This window comes from Schistocerca nitens, chromosome 6 (assembly GCF_023898315.1).
Source record: "Schistocerca nitens isolate TAMUIC-IGC-003100 chromosome 6, iqSchNite1.1, whole genome shotgun sequence".
Classification (NCBI taxonomy): domain Eukaryota; kingdom Metazoa; phylum Arthropoda; class Insecta; order Orthoptera; family Acrididae; genus Schistocerca; species Schistocerca nitens.
Genome location: NC_064619.1, coordinates 566,913,419 through 566,929,723, shown reverse-complemented (window position 1 = coordinate 566,929,723; position 16,305 = coordinate 566,913,419). Strand labels below are relative to the sequence as shown.

The following is a 16,305-nucleotide window of genomic DNA, read 5'->3' as shown; positions in this document are numbered from 1 at the left end:
TGCTGAGGATGTGGCACAGTAGGATGGACAGATCACTGAATTATCACTAATTAGCGGCGTATTGTCAAATAAAGCCCTGAAAAAGAAGTCAGTCTCTGATACTTGTGAGTCGTTGTTGTTCTCCTCTGTAGTTTTATGAAGGTCTCCACGCTCGTCTATCCTGTATAAGGATCTTCATTTATACTTAACTACTGCGATCTTCATCCATCCGAACTCTTACTGTAATGAATACTTTAATTTTACTCGTCACTCTTCCCTCTATTACCGCCGGCCGGTATGACCGAGCGATTCTAGCCGCTTCAGTGAGTAACGCAGTGTTGAGTTTCGCTTGATACGCTGGCCCTTCCACGTGCCAGATCTGAACCCTATCGAAAACATCTGGGATGTGACTGAACTCCGCGCGACTGCTACGGTCGCAGGTTCGGATCTTACCTCGGGCATGGATGTGTGTGATGTCCTTAGGTTAGTTAGGTTTAAGTAGTTCTACGTTCTAGGGGACTGATGACCTCAGTTGTTAAGTCCCATAGTGCTCAGAGCCATGTGAACCAGTTGAACACTCTATTACCAAACAGACAGGTCCGTGATGACTCGGGATGTGTCCTACGGACCGACCCATTGTTAGACTCAAGTTATGTCATATGTCTCTTTTCTATGCGATTCAGTTCAATTCCCTGTCATTAGTTACCCAAAATACCCATCCGTATCTCCGGCATTTGCCTGTAGACCCACATTTCAAAATCTTCTGGTATTCTCATGTTGTCTTAACTATTTATGACCACTTTTCACCATAGATGCCAACGGCCTTGCCGCAGTGGTAACACCGGTTCCCGTCAGATCACCGAAGTTAAGCGGTGTCGGGTTGGGCTAGCACTTGCATGGGTGACCATCCGGTCTGCCGAGCGCTGTTGGCAAGCGGGCTGCACTCAGCCCTTGTGAGGCAAAGTGAGGAGCTACGTGATTGAGAAGAAGCGGCTCCGGTCTCGGAAACTGACATACGGCCGGGAGAGCGGTGTGATGACCATATGCCTCTCCATATCCGCATCCAGTGACGCCTATGGGTTGAGGATGACACGGCGGCCGGTCGGTACCGTTGGGTCTTCATGGCCTGTTAGGGAGGAGTTTCGTTTTTTTTCATCATAGACAAATATCTTCCATAAAATCTTTCTATTGTTTAAATTTATATTAGAGGTAAGCAAATAAAATGATATTTCGCATAAACACTTGTCTTATCTATTGACAGTCTGCATTTTTTATGCTCTCTATTTTCGGCGATTGTCACTTATTTTGTTGCCCAAATAACAAAACTCATCTAACGCTTTTAGTATCTTATTTCCTAACCTAATCTGTCGTCGTCACTAGATTTAATCCGACTATACATTAATCAGCCAGAACGTTATGACCACAATAGCCAAAGGCACTGCGCGACGCGTCGTATCGTGGAAGCAATGAGGCCTTGGTAGGTCGCTGGATTGAGTTTGCACCACATCTGCACACACAAGTCACCTGATTCCAGTAAATTCCGTGGAGGGGAGCGTTGAGTTCTGACGCCACATTCAGTCAGTTCAGTCACAAAAATGATTCAAATGGCTGTGAGCGTTATGGGACTTAACATCTGACGTCATCAGTCCCATAGAACGTAAACCTAACTAACCTAAGGACATCACACACATCCATGCCCGAGGCAGGATTCGAACCTGCGACCGTAGCGCGGAATTCAGTCACATCCCAGATGTTTTCGATTGGGTTCAGATCTGGCAAGTGGCAGGGCCAGCGTATCAAGCGAAACTCGCCTCTGAGTTCCTCTAAAAATTCCATCACACTCCTGGCCTTTTAACATGGCGCATTATCTTGTTGAAAATCGGCACTGCCGTCGGGAAACATGATCGTAATGAATGGGGGTATGTGATCCGCAACCAGGGCACGATACTCCTTGTCTGTCATGGTGGCTCTCACGAGCTCCATTGGACCCATGAGTGCTAACATCAACTTTCCCCACAGCATAAGGGAGCCGTCGCCAGCTTGTCTCCATCGCGCAGCACAGCTGTCAAGTAGCTGTTCTCCTGCAAGAGGGCGATTTCGCGCCTTCCAATCGGTATGGTGAAGAGGGTATCGGGATTCATCAGACCATGTAATGCTCTATCTCTGCTCCCACGTCCAGCGCCGATGTTCACGTTCCTAGTTCAGTCTTAATTGCCGATGTCTTGGTGTTAACACGGGTCGTCGGCTGCGGAGGCCAATTGTTAGGTGTGTTTGGTGCACTGTGTGTTCATACACACTTGTACTCTACCCGGCAATAAAGTCTGATATTAGTTCCGCCACTGTTTGCCACCTATCCTCTTTTACCAGTCTGTCCAGCCTACGACGTCCGACATCTGTAATGACGGGGGCCGCCCAACCCCACGACATCTGGACGTGGTTTCACCTGGGTTTCGCTACTTGTTGATGACTCTCACCACAGAACTCAAGCCGTGCAGTTTCCGAAATGCTCGTGCCGAGCCTCCGGGCCATCACAATCTGCTCTCGGTCAAACTCAGATAGATCACGCGCCTTCCATATTCTACACACGGACAGCACACACCGTGCATGTGTCTGACAAGCCAGGTAATGCAAGCCAGGTATGCTAACGTCTGGGCGGGTTTATATCGATAGAAGGGCAGTGGTCATAATGTTCTAGCTAATCAGTGTATGGCAGTACACTTGGTTTAAATGTTCAAATGGGTGTGAAATCTTGTGGGACTTAACTGCTAAGGTCATCAGTCCCTAAGCTTACACACTACTTAACCTAAATTATCCTAAGGACAAACACACACACCCATGCCCGAGAGAGGACTCGAACCTCCGCCGGGACCAGCCGTACAGTCCATGACTGCAGCGCCAAGACCGCTCGGGTAATCCCGCGCTGCTATCCATTTCACTTTTTAAAATTTCTAACCTGTCTCCCGATTAAGGGATCTAACATTTCACACTGCGACCTGTAGAATGCTCTATAAGGGAGGGATGGGGAAGAAAGTAGGCCGTGACCTTTCAAAGGAACCATCCTGGCATTTGCCTGAAGCGATTTATGGAAATCACGGAAAACCTAAATCAGGATGGCCGGAAGCGAGTTTGAACCATCGTCCTCCCGAATGCAAGTCGAATGTGCTAACCACTGCACCACCTCGCTCGCTTTTTTCTGAAGAGGGGCAGCAGCCTTTTCAGTAGTTGCAGGGGCAACAGTTTGGATGAATGGCTGAAATGGCCTTGTAACAGCAGACAGCATGACCTTGGCGTGCTGGTATTGCCAACAGCTGAAAGCAAGGGAAAGTACAGCATTTACTTTTGCCGTTGGCATGCAGCTCTACTGTATGGTTAAATGATGATGGCATCCTATTAGGTTAAAGATTCCGGAGGTAAAATAGTACCCTATTTGGATCCCAGGAGGACTACTCAGGACGATCTCGTCATCAAGAAAACAAAATTGGCATTCCACAGGTCGCAGCGTGAGATGTTAGATCCCTTAATCGGGAGACAGGTTAGAAAATTTAAAAAGTGAAATGGACAGCCGCGCGGGATTAGCCGAGCGGACTAGGCGCTGCAGTCATGGACTGTACGGCTGGTCCCGGCGGAGGTTCGAGTCCTCTCTCGGACATGGGTGTGTGTGTTTGTCCTTAGGATAATTTAGGTTAAGTAGTGTGTAAGCTTAGGGACTGATGACCTTAGCAGTTAAGTCCCATAAGATTTCACACCCATTTGAACATTTGAAATGGATAGGCTGAAGTTAAATGTAGTCGGATGAACTGCAGTTCCCTGCCAGCAGGAACAGGACCTCTGTCAGATCAATGCAATATATACATAATCAGATAATGATCATGCAGGTGTAAGTCTAATAATGAATAAGAAAATAAGAATGTAGGTAAGCTGCTGTGAACGGCATAGAGAACGCATTACAGAAGCCAGTACACACCACGGAATCTTCCCAGATGATGAAGAGTTCGCAAGAATGTATAACGAGAAAAGAATTATTGAGATAGTTACGGGAGAGGAAAATTTAATTGAGATTGGGGACTGTAATTCGATAGTAGGAACAGGAAGTGAAGGAAGAAAAGAGTCAGAGAAAGTGGACTGGGGGAAATGAATAAAAGAGGAAGCTGCCTGGTAGAATTCTGTGTGGATCATAATTTAATCATCGTTAACACTTGGTTTCAGAATCAGGAAATAAGCTTATACATGTGAAAGGCACCTGGAGACATTGTAAGATTTCAGACTGATTATATAATGGTAAGACAGAGGTTTCACAACCAGAGTTTAAATTATAAGATACATCCAGGAGCAGATATGGATGCCGACCGTAAGTTAATGGTTATGAGCAGTAAAAATGGTTCAAATGGCTCTGAGTACTATGGGACTCAACATCTGAGGTCATCAGTCCCATAGAACTTAGAACTACTTAAACCTAACTAACCTAAGGACATCACACACATCCATGCCCGAGGCAAGATTCGAACCTACGACCGTAACGCCGCGCGGTTCCAGACTGAAGCGCCTAGAACCACTCGGCCACACCGGCAGGCTATGAGCAGTAGATTAAAATTGGAGAAATTGCAAATAAAGTAGATAGGACCTGGATAACTCGAAAGAACCGGTGATTAAGAGTTTCAAAGGGAGCACTAGCCAACGATTGACTAAAGCAGGGGGAAGGAATATAATGGAAAACGAGTGGGTAGCTTTGAGGGTGAAATAGTAAAGTCAGGTGAGGATAAAATAGGTGAAAAGACAAGGCCTAGTAGAAATCTTGGATGTCACGGGAGATGAAATTGATAAATGGAGAAAGTATACAAAAGTAATAAATGAAACAGGCAAAATGGAAAACAGATGTCTAAAAAGTGAGATAGACACAACGTTCAAAATGGCTAAGCAGGAATGTCGAGAGGACAAATGCAAGTCTTCAGGATCAGGCGTGACCAGAGAAAAGATAGATAACGCCTGTAGGAAAATTAAAGAAATCTTCGGAGAAAAGAGGAGCAGGTGTATCACTATCAAGAGCTCAGATGGAAAACCAATGGTAGGCAAAGATGGGACAGATGTAATGTGGAAGGAATATGTAGGGGGCTACACAAGGAAATTGAAGGTAATGTTGCAGAAAGGAAAAAGAAAGTAGATGAAGACGAGATGGACAATAAGATAGTGCGAGAAGAATGCCAGAGAGCACTGAAAGACTTGAGTCGAAACATGGCCCTGGTTAGACGACATTCCATCAGAACTGATGATATGCTTGGGATAAACAGCCATAACATGGTGGGTCAGGTGTATGAGGCGGGGAAATACCCTCAGATTTCAAGAAGAATGTAATAATTCCAATTCCGACCAAAGCAGACACTGAAAGGTTCGCATGTTACCAACCAATCAGTTTAATAAGCCATGGTTGCAAATTACTGAAGAATGAAAAAAATGTAGAAAGGGCCTCGAGACAGCTGGGGCGTGTAAGGGAATCAGTAGTTGAGAAGCGAGTGAGACAGGGCCGTAGCGTATCCCCGGTGTTACTCCATCTGTACATTGAGAAAACAGTAAAGAAAACCGAGGATAAATATGGAAAGTGAATTAAAATTACCTGACACTGTCGGCTGGAGAGCGATCAATTAATTCAATGGAAAGAAAGCAACTAATATGAACCTTTTTACTGCCTTGACCGTGTGTATATTGCACTACTAGTTTCGACAGGACTGAGCTGCCATCTCCAGATCTACAGAGTACAGGTTATGAAATCACGCTGTTCGGTAAGCCGCACGTTTGTATTCGTATCATCGTAGTCGACTCATAATAAAAAGACAGTAGAACATTAAAAAATATAGCTATATCTTCGTGGCAAGACAGAGTCATACAAGTGTGCCACACTAAGAAGTGCCGCCCGTGTCTGGAATAGCTGCTGGCTATCACACACCAGCACTGTACTCTGGCGTCAGATCTGCCACTGATCGCCGGCTGTCCTACTTTACACAGTGGGCAAGTTTCCTATCTCCACGTTCTGTAATGAGGCGTGAACGCCCAACACCTGGTTGCTTACTCGCCGTTTAAACTCCTTCAACTTCTCATAGACGCTCGGGACAGTACCACGCGAACAGCCAACTAGCTTCGCTGTTTCTTGAATGCTCGTTCTCACCCGCCGGACCATAATCTGTCCCAGACTTTTATGTGATTGGATTTTCCCATTCGCAGCTGGGACAGTGGTAGAACGATTCTCCATTCACCTCTGCTCCACTCAAATGCTTTCTGTACTGCTTCACTTGCCTTTAATGCTGCAAGCTGTTGCTCTCTTTAGACATAAATCTATGTCTGAGTGAAGCGACTCATGCACTGACACAATAAAATAAAAACAGTGAATAGTAGAGGGAGTATAAATGAGTACAGTGGCGTTCGTAAGTTTACGAAATAACAAGTTTTATTAAACCTTTAGTAACTACAACTAGCTGACAAATTTTACACAAAAATGACAAACACAAATCAGATAAGGAGTGGTGTTTGATAGGCAATGCGTAAATTGGAGTGGAAGCTATTATAAACTGTACCCTGAATTAATTCCTTTTACAGCGCAATCTGACTTCGTTTACACAAATTCACTGTGAGGCCCAACTCTATTCAAATGGAATCAAGTACAGTCAACTATACCACAAACTATGCCTCACCCGAGACCAGGGAGCTGTGAATATCATTTAAGAACCTTATGCTGTTGCAGCAGTACTTCATCATTTTACCTCGATTCAGGCGACAGCAGAAAACGCCGAGCTGCGGGCGAGGAGCGGTTGCTGCGGTAGCTGTAACTTTCTGGCGCGTCCACGAAAATATGCGAACTAAGCGGTCTGGCGTTTTAATAATAAGAACGTGGGAAACTTTCCTGTCAGAGCACTGAAATCCCAGCAGACTTCAGTGTGAGGTGCATCCGTTCAGTGGGAGGGCAGATCAATTGTCAGACGTCAGATGGCCGACTCACGACGAATTAAGTTCACCCTCGCGATGCACATTATGTCCGAGATATTTCCGAGATGATATGCAGTTCCACTGTCGTTACAGTTGGAAAATGCCACAGGCTCTTAGTACATCACAAGGTACAGACCGTAAGTCTCATCCACTAGGCCGGGAAAGACCTGAAGTTCCCCATCAGGGGAGGACTAGAAGAGGAAGACCTTAGAAGAATCATAACCACCCTCCATCAAGCCTTGTTACGGGAGCCGAATGAACAGAAACGAAACCGCCCTCACATTGTAAAAACGAGTTGAACTATCCTCTACTCACTGAATCTCCCCTATTGACTGTTCAGTTCGCCTAGTAGCCGATCCAGACACAGCACTGGGGATCCCACGTTGGGGGAGCAAGCCTCTACTTTGCACATCCTGAGAGGAGACAATCAGCGACTCCAAATCAGTCTTTTCTGAACAAAGGGGATTTTAGACTAGAGAGGCGTCATTCTCACGGTAAGCAGGGCCATGTTTGGGCAAAAAACATCTACCTAGACTGGACCACAGTCCGTCCTTTATGGAGTGATCTAATCTTTCCAGACCGACTACTTCCAGTATCTGGAAGAAGGCTGTTAAGGTTTCCAGAAAGTCGTGCCCTTGAAATATATGTATTTGCAAAGAAATGGTTCAAATGGCTCTCAGCACTATGGGACTTAAATGCTGAGGTCATCAGTCCCCTAGAACTTAGAACTAGTTAAACCTAACTAACCTAAGGACATCACACACATCCATGCCCGAGGCAGGATTCGAACCTGCGACCGTAGCGGTGGAGCGGTTCCAGACTGAAGCGCCTAGTACCGCTCGGCCACAAGTGCCGGATATGTATTTGCAACTCACTAAAAGAGCCGGGCGACTTCCTGGCATCAGGGGGAGGATTATAGTCCTACCTCCACTAGACATGTGAGTGCACAGAGTTTTAAGACCTTCCCACCATTTGCACAAAATCTCAGGCTACAGCAGTCTCTCTCAAATGGTTTCCTCCATCCACTTTCGGTCATCCAGCCATCTTCCGTAATGTAATGGGGCCCAGACTAGGTAAAATATTTTGTGAACCAGCGCACTTCTGTCTGACCCTAAGAGGAAGGAGGAGAGAGCTTCAGCCAGAAGTCTCTCTACTGGTAAGAACCACTGATCACTGTTTCCCAGAATCGCTCACACGACCAGGTCGCTGTGCTCAGTATTTATGGCCCCCAATTCATCTTGTTCCCTGTTCTTGAAGGCGTCCGCTACGGCCCTGTGGTACAAACTCTTTACAGGTTACATTTGCAATTACTGGAACATTCTGCCCCCAATTTCCTTATGTAGAAAAGTCATTAACTATGCATGGCATGTGTAGTAATGGAGAACACCGAGATAATGACCTAAAATATGTTAATCTGACTGACAATGTTGTTAAAATGAGATAGTGGTACCCCACCTCTTTGTGTTACCGGGTGGCATTCCATCTCATGGTGGGGATAATATCTAGGCTCACAGGTATAATATGTATTCCATAATAAGTTTTCACAACTGTTTTAACATATTTTTTTGCACAAAACACTATCTTTTCGCACTTTTTCAGCTAAAAACCCACGCCTAATTGTCATATAGAAGTGATGCCACGTAAACTGCAAATTAATGCTTAAAAATTATACTTTGGGAACGGTACATTTGTATGTACTGTTTACTTTTTTAAGGTGTTTAGCCACAAGCTATGCCGAGACACAATTGGTCTATAGAGCAGTTTTAGGATCAGACGCGTGGGTTCTTAATTGCAAAAACAGACCCACTTGATATTTGTCGATTACAGCGCCAGCTATCGCAAATGAGTAGCGGTAGTTTGAGTAAAGTATAGTATTTTTTGGCGTAGAATTCGAATATGCTATAAAAATGGGAGGTTTCCTTTTGAAACTACAAAGCTGATCCCCCCCCCCCCCCCAACGCAAGAGGGGCGGTTAGGAGGTGGCCATTTGAGCACAGACAGATGTCGCCTTTACTAATACCAGCTTTTCACTTACAACATTATTTTTATTGCAATATGTCGGTTTCGAGATATTTTGTTGTCTCGCCGTGCATGTAAATGACCTGCTACATAACGCCGGTAGTTCTGTGAGGATTTGGGGCCGGCCGGTGTGGACGAGCGGTTCTAGGCGCTTCAGTCTGGAATCGCGCGATCGCTGCGGTCGCAGGTCGAATCCTGCCTCGTATTTTTCTTGCGGTATGTCGGTTTCGAGATATTTAGTTGTCTCGTCGTGCATGTAAATGACCTACTACATAACGCCGGTAGTTCTGTGAGGATTCGGGGCCGGCCGGTGTGGCCGAGCGGTTCTAGGCGCTTCAGTCTGGAACCGCGCGATCGCTACGGTCGCAGGTTCGAATCCTGCCTCGGGCATGGATGTGTGTGATGTCCTTAGGTTAGTTAGGTTTAAGTAGTTCTAAGTTCTAGGGGACTGATGACCTCAGATGTTAAGTGCCATAGTGCTCAGAGCCATTTGAACCATCTGTGAGGATTTTTCACTGATGATGCTGTTGTATACAGAAAAGTCCAGCGCTAGAAAATCGTATAGAAATGCTAGAAGGAGTGCAGAGGATCGACGCCTGCTGCAGGGAGTGGCAATTCACCCTCAATAGGAACAAATGTCACGTAAGGCGAATACATAAATAGAAACATCCTTTTACTGTATGATTTCACAACTGCTGAAACACCAATAGACGTAGTTACTTCCACAACATGTCTGGGAGTATGCATATCGTGCGATTTGAACTGGAACGACCATATAAAATTAATCATGGGTAAGGCAGATGCCAAAAGTGAGATTCATTGGAAACATCATTATAAAATGTAGTCCGTCAACAAAGGTTGTAAATTACAAAACCATCATTCGGTCATTGCATGAGCAGTGTTCGTCTGTCTGGGATCTCCACTAGGTAGGAGTGATGGAGTTAATAGAGAAGATCCAAAGAAGAGCAGCACGTTTCGTTTCACTTTCTTCCAGTAAGCGCGAAGGTGTCACGGAGATGCTGAATGAACTTCAGTGGCAGACGCTGCAAGAGATGCATTCTGTTTTACGGTATGATCTACTGTTGAAATTTCTGGAGCGCACGTTCGTAGAAGAGTCAGTCAATATATTTCTTAATTCCGCTTACATCACGCGAAAAAACCACGAATGTAAAACAAGAGATTCGAGAGGACACAGAGGCTTAAAAGCATTAGTGTCCTTCCCATGAACCATTCGCGACAGGAAAAGGGCGAAATGAGATTGGTACAAATAACCTCCGCCACACACCATAAGGTGGCTTCTGGAGTGTAAATGTAGATGAGACAGCGGAATGCTGCGGAAGCATAACGGTAAGCTGGCGGCGATGGCGCCGTTGCTGACGCGAGTCTGGTGAAAGCTCAGCGACGCAGCAAGTCTTGGCAGCTGAGGTAGTGAACTCGGGAGGCTGGGAGACGGGCTAGAGCAGGGCTTCAAAACATACGTGCTCGCGGAGCAAGCTGTGAGCAGCAAGGAGCGAGCACTGAGCAGCGCGAGCACGCTACCCCCACTACCGGACCAGAGCGGAGAGTGGGGGAGAGTCACGCGGGGCACACAACAGCTGCCGCCAGTCAATGTAAATCCGCGGCCACCTGCAGGGATATCACTCACGAATTATTACTGCGACAAATGAGACAAATAAAGGAGAATGTAAACGTGCCACATAATTTTATTAGCTTAGTGTATACCTCTGCATTCGTATTAATTTGTGAACTGTTACACAATAAAAGGTGTCACTGAAGTGTGGGATTCTCGGTTATTTTGTACTTTTTGCCCTTTACAATTGCGTCTGCGTTCGGAGTAATTGTTATTGTGCATTATAGGCGCAGCGTGCAGTTTAAATTTCGATCAGGCAATGCGTTTCTCAGGTGCGTCTTGTTACATTTCATTGCAGAGAACAGTTGTTCACAAACATACGTGAAACCGAACATTGATATTATTGTAGCCGCCAGTTTGTGCAAACGAGGAAATCTATCCTGAGGGAAGTGTCTGTAGAATTCCAAATTTTTTTCTTGTTCTGAAATATGTCTCTGTATTCTCTGTCACACTTCAGGTCAATAATTTCTAGTTCCAGCTCAGGACGAATCTCTTCAATATTCACCGAATATGGAGAGGAGAACAGATCAAAATCACTGTCTAGTGCTGTCAGATCTTGAAAGCGTTGATCAAATTCTTCCTTAAGGGCAACTAAACTATTTTAATAACGTTCACAGTCTTTGTGAACATCTTGCATGGATGATAATTTAGGAAAATGAGCTAGATTTCCTGTTTCCAGCTGACTCACCCAAAGTGTCAATTTCATTTTAAAAGCTTGTATTCGATCTATGAAATGAGTAATTAGCAGATCTTTACCTTGTAGTAAAGTGTTCAAAGCATTCAGATGGCTAGTTAAATCTGCTAAGAACGCGAGATCACATTCAAACATGCGCGCGCATTTCCCCTCCCTCCCTACTCCGCGACCTTGCACCTGCTCGCGAGCACGTGCCTGAGCAGACGCGAGTACTCGCGCTCAAAACCGGCCAGTTGTTAAGCCCTGGGCTAGAGTGTCGGGTGATTGTTCCCTCGGGGCAACATGGCCTCGGCGAATCATATCTGAAGGCAGAATTGAGTTGACCAGGGCTGTCCGACAGTTCGTAGATCAGCAGCTTCGCGTATTTGATGACGCTACTCGATGCGGCTATGGTAGCTGAGCCACATATCGAAAGGTGACTGGCGTGGGGACTGTGCCGGTCGAATGCATGGCGCCAAAGGAATGTTACTACAGCTGGGAGCATTTACACTGAGGTGAGAGAAGTTATGACCCAACGGCCTTGCCGCAGTGGTTACAGCGGTTCCCGTCAGATCAGCGAAGTTAAGCGCTGTCGGGCTGGGATAGCATTTGGATGGACGACCATCTGGTCTGCCGAGCGCTGTTGGCAAGCGGGTTGCACTCAACCCTTGTGAGGCAAATTGAGGAGCTACTTGATTGAGAAGTAGCCGCTCCGGTCTCGTAAAATGCCGGCGGCCGGTCGGTACCATTTGAGCCTTCATGGCCTGTTCAGACGGAGTTTAGTTTCGTTTTTAGATAAAAGTCATGGTATAGTTTATAAACTGAAGATGGCGGTAGTATCGCATACACAAGGTACAAAAGGGCAGTGCTGTAGCGGAACTGTCATTTATACTCAGGTGATTCATGGGGAAATGTTTCGGAGGTGATTACGGCTGCGTCACCCGAATTAACAGACTTAGAACACGGAATGGTAGATGGAGCTAGACGCATGCCACATTTCATTTCGGAAGTCGTTAGGGATTCAATATTCCAAGATCCGCAGTGTCAAAAGTGTGGGAGAATACGAAATTTCAGGCATTGACTGTCACCACAAACAACACAGTATCCGACAGCCTTCACTTAACGATCGAGAACAACGGCGTTTGTGTAGAGTTGTCAGTGCTAAGAGACAAGCAACAGTGCTTGAAGTAACTGCAGAAATCAACATGGAGCGTACGACGAATCCCTGAGACAATGTTGCGCAGTTTGGTGTATTGCTATGGCAGCAGACGATCGACGCGAGTTTCTTTGCTGACAGTACTACATCGCCAGCAGTGCCTAACCTGGGCTTGTGACCATATCGGAAAACCGTGGCCTGGTCAAATGAGTCCGATTTCACTTGGATGACGAAGTTCGAGTGTGGCACAGACTCCTCGAAGCCATGGACCTAAATTGTCAACAAGGCACTGTGCAAGATGTTGGTGGCTCGATAAGGGTGTGGGGTGTGTTTAAAAATGGTTCAAATGGCTCTGAGCTCTATGCGACTTAACTTCTAAGGTCATCAGTCCCCTAGAACGTAGAACTACTTAAACCTAACTAACCCGAGGACATCACACACATCCATGCCCAAGGCATGATTCAGACCTGCGACCGTAGCAGTCGCGCAGTTCCAGACTGTCTACTTGGAGACCATTTGCAGCCATTCATGGACTTCGTATCCTCTAACAATGATGCAAGTATTATGGACGACTAAGCGCCATGTCACCGGGCCACAATAGTGCGCAATTGGTCTGAAGAACATTCTTGACTATTCGAGCGAACGATTTGGCTATCCATATCGCCCGACATGAACCCAACGAGCATTTTTGGGACGTTATCGAGAGGTCGGTTCGTGCACAAAATCCTGCACCGGCAACTCTTGCAATTATGGACGGCTGTAGATCAGCATGGGACTTCTAACGACTATTTGAGTCCACGTCACGTCAAGTTGCTGCACTACTCCGGACGAACGGAGGTCCGACATGGTATTAGGAGGTATCCCATGAATTTTGTCTCCTCAGTGCATAACCTCCCCGGCTGGGCGTGCTATGACAAAAGCTAGGCCCCTGTCAGATAGCCGCTGTAGCAAACTGTTCCACCACTGACGACAGATCGCCGTGTTGCAGGGTGCTGAACCAGTGCTATTGTGTCGCGTAGCTGCAAAATGACGTCGGTGGATGGCCACCAAATCACTCGGTTGGTGGCGAAATCCCGCGTGAAGCTAATGCCGCAACACCACCAACAAAGTGTATGGCTGAGAGATCAACACCTGCAGTCGAGTGAAACCGTAGCTGAGAAGCCCAGTTAGTTAACACTGTCTTTCAAGTTCCGGTAGATTTAGTTATAAATAAGCTTTCTAAAAGTAAACAAAATCTTTGCTTTTTCGTGAACTTACTAGACCCAACGTCTTGGTGTAATTATTGTTTCCAATCACAGTGTTCTACGAAACGTGATCTTCTGTTTGCTTAAAGCTGCTACAACACCAAAGCGAAATGGCGTGAAATTTTCATTGGTTCCAAATGTAGTTTTGACGTATCATCTAACATTTAATAGTAAATTTCAAAGACATGTTTTTACAATGACAGTCCTTACTGTATTCTGTGCAAAATATAACACTAGTTACTTAACTACTGAATATGTAGCGTCATCCACGTTTTTCTAAGTTCAGGCATATTGTGAGTAAAGCCTTGAAAGCATTAAACGTTTCCCCCCCCCCCCCTCCTCCCCCACAAAAAACAACAACAAAGAAAGTAAATATATGGCAACCGACATTTGTCAATTTTATCCAATTTAGATCCAGGAGAAACGTGACTATATTTCACAGATTAAGAACTGAGTCAAAAAGGTTTATCTTTAGACTCCTGAGTGGTCATACCCAAATATATTTATTTTCACCTCTGCTTTTCATCAATAGTTTACATGCAGTTTTCTCAGAGCCAGCTATATACTGAAATGCATGTCTTCAGCCACAGAAATTAACCAAAACTAATTACTGGTTCTAGTAATTGAGACCCATAACTGAGACAGTAACAGTTCTTCTTTTTTCATAATGCCTTTTCATTTATTTGTTACCTACTTAATAAATCGGCCACTGTGAGGATTCTAAAAATATAAATTTTTCGAGATGTAATTATGTATTGCCATTACATTCGTTTCTGCGTTACTAAGTCATTATCTTTCTATTGCTATTGTTGTTTTGACTGTTGTCGTGATCTTCAGACTGACAACTGATATGATGCAAAAAAATTGCTCTGAGCACCATGGGACTTAACATCTGAGGTCATCAGTCCCCTAGAACTTAGAACCACTTAAACCTAACTAACCTAAGGACATCACACACATCCATGCCCGAGGCAGGATTCGAACCTGCGACCGTAGGGGCCGCGCGGTACCAGACTGTAGCGCCTAGAACCGCTCGGCCACACCGGCCGGCGATATGATGCAGCTCTCCATACTACTCCATTCTGTGCAAGCCTCTTCATGCCTTATTAACTACTACAACTTACATTCATTTGAACCTTTGAACCTACATTGGCATCCCTCTACAATTTTTAGCATCCACACTTCCTTCCATTACCGAACTGGCATTTCCTTGATCACTCATGATAACCGATTCCTTCTTTTAATTAAACTGTGTTTCGGCAGTTCGATTCAGTACCTACTCATTAGTTGTTCGATCAACCCATATAATCCTTAGCACTAATATATCACCATACTTCATACGCTTCTATTCTCTTTTTATCTACGCGGTTTATCGCCCACGGTTTCTGTACAAGTCTACACTCTAGGCAAATACTGTCACAAAGGACTCCCTAACATTCTAATTTGCATTCGATGTTAGCAAAATTTTCTTTTTCGGAAGCGCATTTCTTGCTGCTGCCGGTGGACATGATGTTATATCCAGTTTACTTCGACCATCATCAATTAGTTTGTTGCCCAAATAGGTAAAGTTATCAACTATTAATAGTGTAATATTTTTTAATTCAACTGTATCAGCATCATCTGTTTCAGTCAACTACGTTCCATTACCATCGTGTTACTTTCGTCCACGTTCATCTGACTGCCTCTTTTCACGACGTTATCCATTCAATGCAGTTGTTCTTTCAAGTCCTTCGCCGGTATTGACAGAGTTACAATGCGATCGGCAAGTCTCAAAGTTTTTATTTCTTCTCCCTGAACTTTAATTTCTGCTACAATTTTCTTACTATTATCGTTTCCTGCTTGTTCAATGTAGTGATTAAATAACGTCGGGGAGAGACTATAACTCTGTCTCACTCCCTTCCCTGCTTCCTTCTCATCATCTTCAAATCTCATACCTGTAGCCTGATTTCTGTACAAAAAGTAAATAATCTTTTGCTCTCTGTAGAGAATTTCAGTGTGTTTTACAACCAACTTTGCCAAAAGCTTTTCTGAATCTGTAATTACTATGACTACTTTGCCTATCTTCAACCTATCTGCTATCATAGGTTGCACGGTTAGTATTACGTGGTTCTACGACACCCAGGTGATAGTGTCTGAGGTCGTTCTCTGCCAGTTTTTCCATTTTCCTTTAAATAATTCGTGTCAATACTCTCCAACCATGTCTTATTAACGCTTTTGGTTCGGTAATATTCTCACCTGTCTGTCTCTGCCTGCTTTGGAATAGGAATAATTAAATTCTTCTGGAAGACTGAGGGTATTTCGTCTCACCAGATGGAATAGTTTTGTGATGGCTGGCTTTCTGGGGGAACTCAGTAATTATGAGGGAATATCGTTTACTGCAGGAGCCTCGTTTGGAATTAGATCTTTGAGTGCTCTGCCAAATTATTCTCGTAGTATCCTTCCTATCTTCCATCTAATCTGCTTAGATTGCTCCTTTTTCTATACTGTGGTCTTCAAGTTTGTTTCCCACTACCCTCTGTATATACCTTTGGCCTTTTAGTTTTCTCCTTCTTTGCTTCGTATGGGCTTGCCATCCGAGCTCCTAATATTCGTACAGGTAATTCTCTTTTATCCTCTTTAATTTTCCTGTAGG

The 16,305-nt window shown here is 44.9% G+C and overlaps 1 pseudogene; it reads left to right on the top strand.

The window, feature by feature from the left end:
* Window positions 1–793: 793 nt before the first annotated feature.
* On the top strand, window positions 794–911 carry LOC126191739 (5S ribosomal RNA; annotated as a pseudogene).
* Window positions 912–16,305: the final 15,394 nt, after the last annotated feature.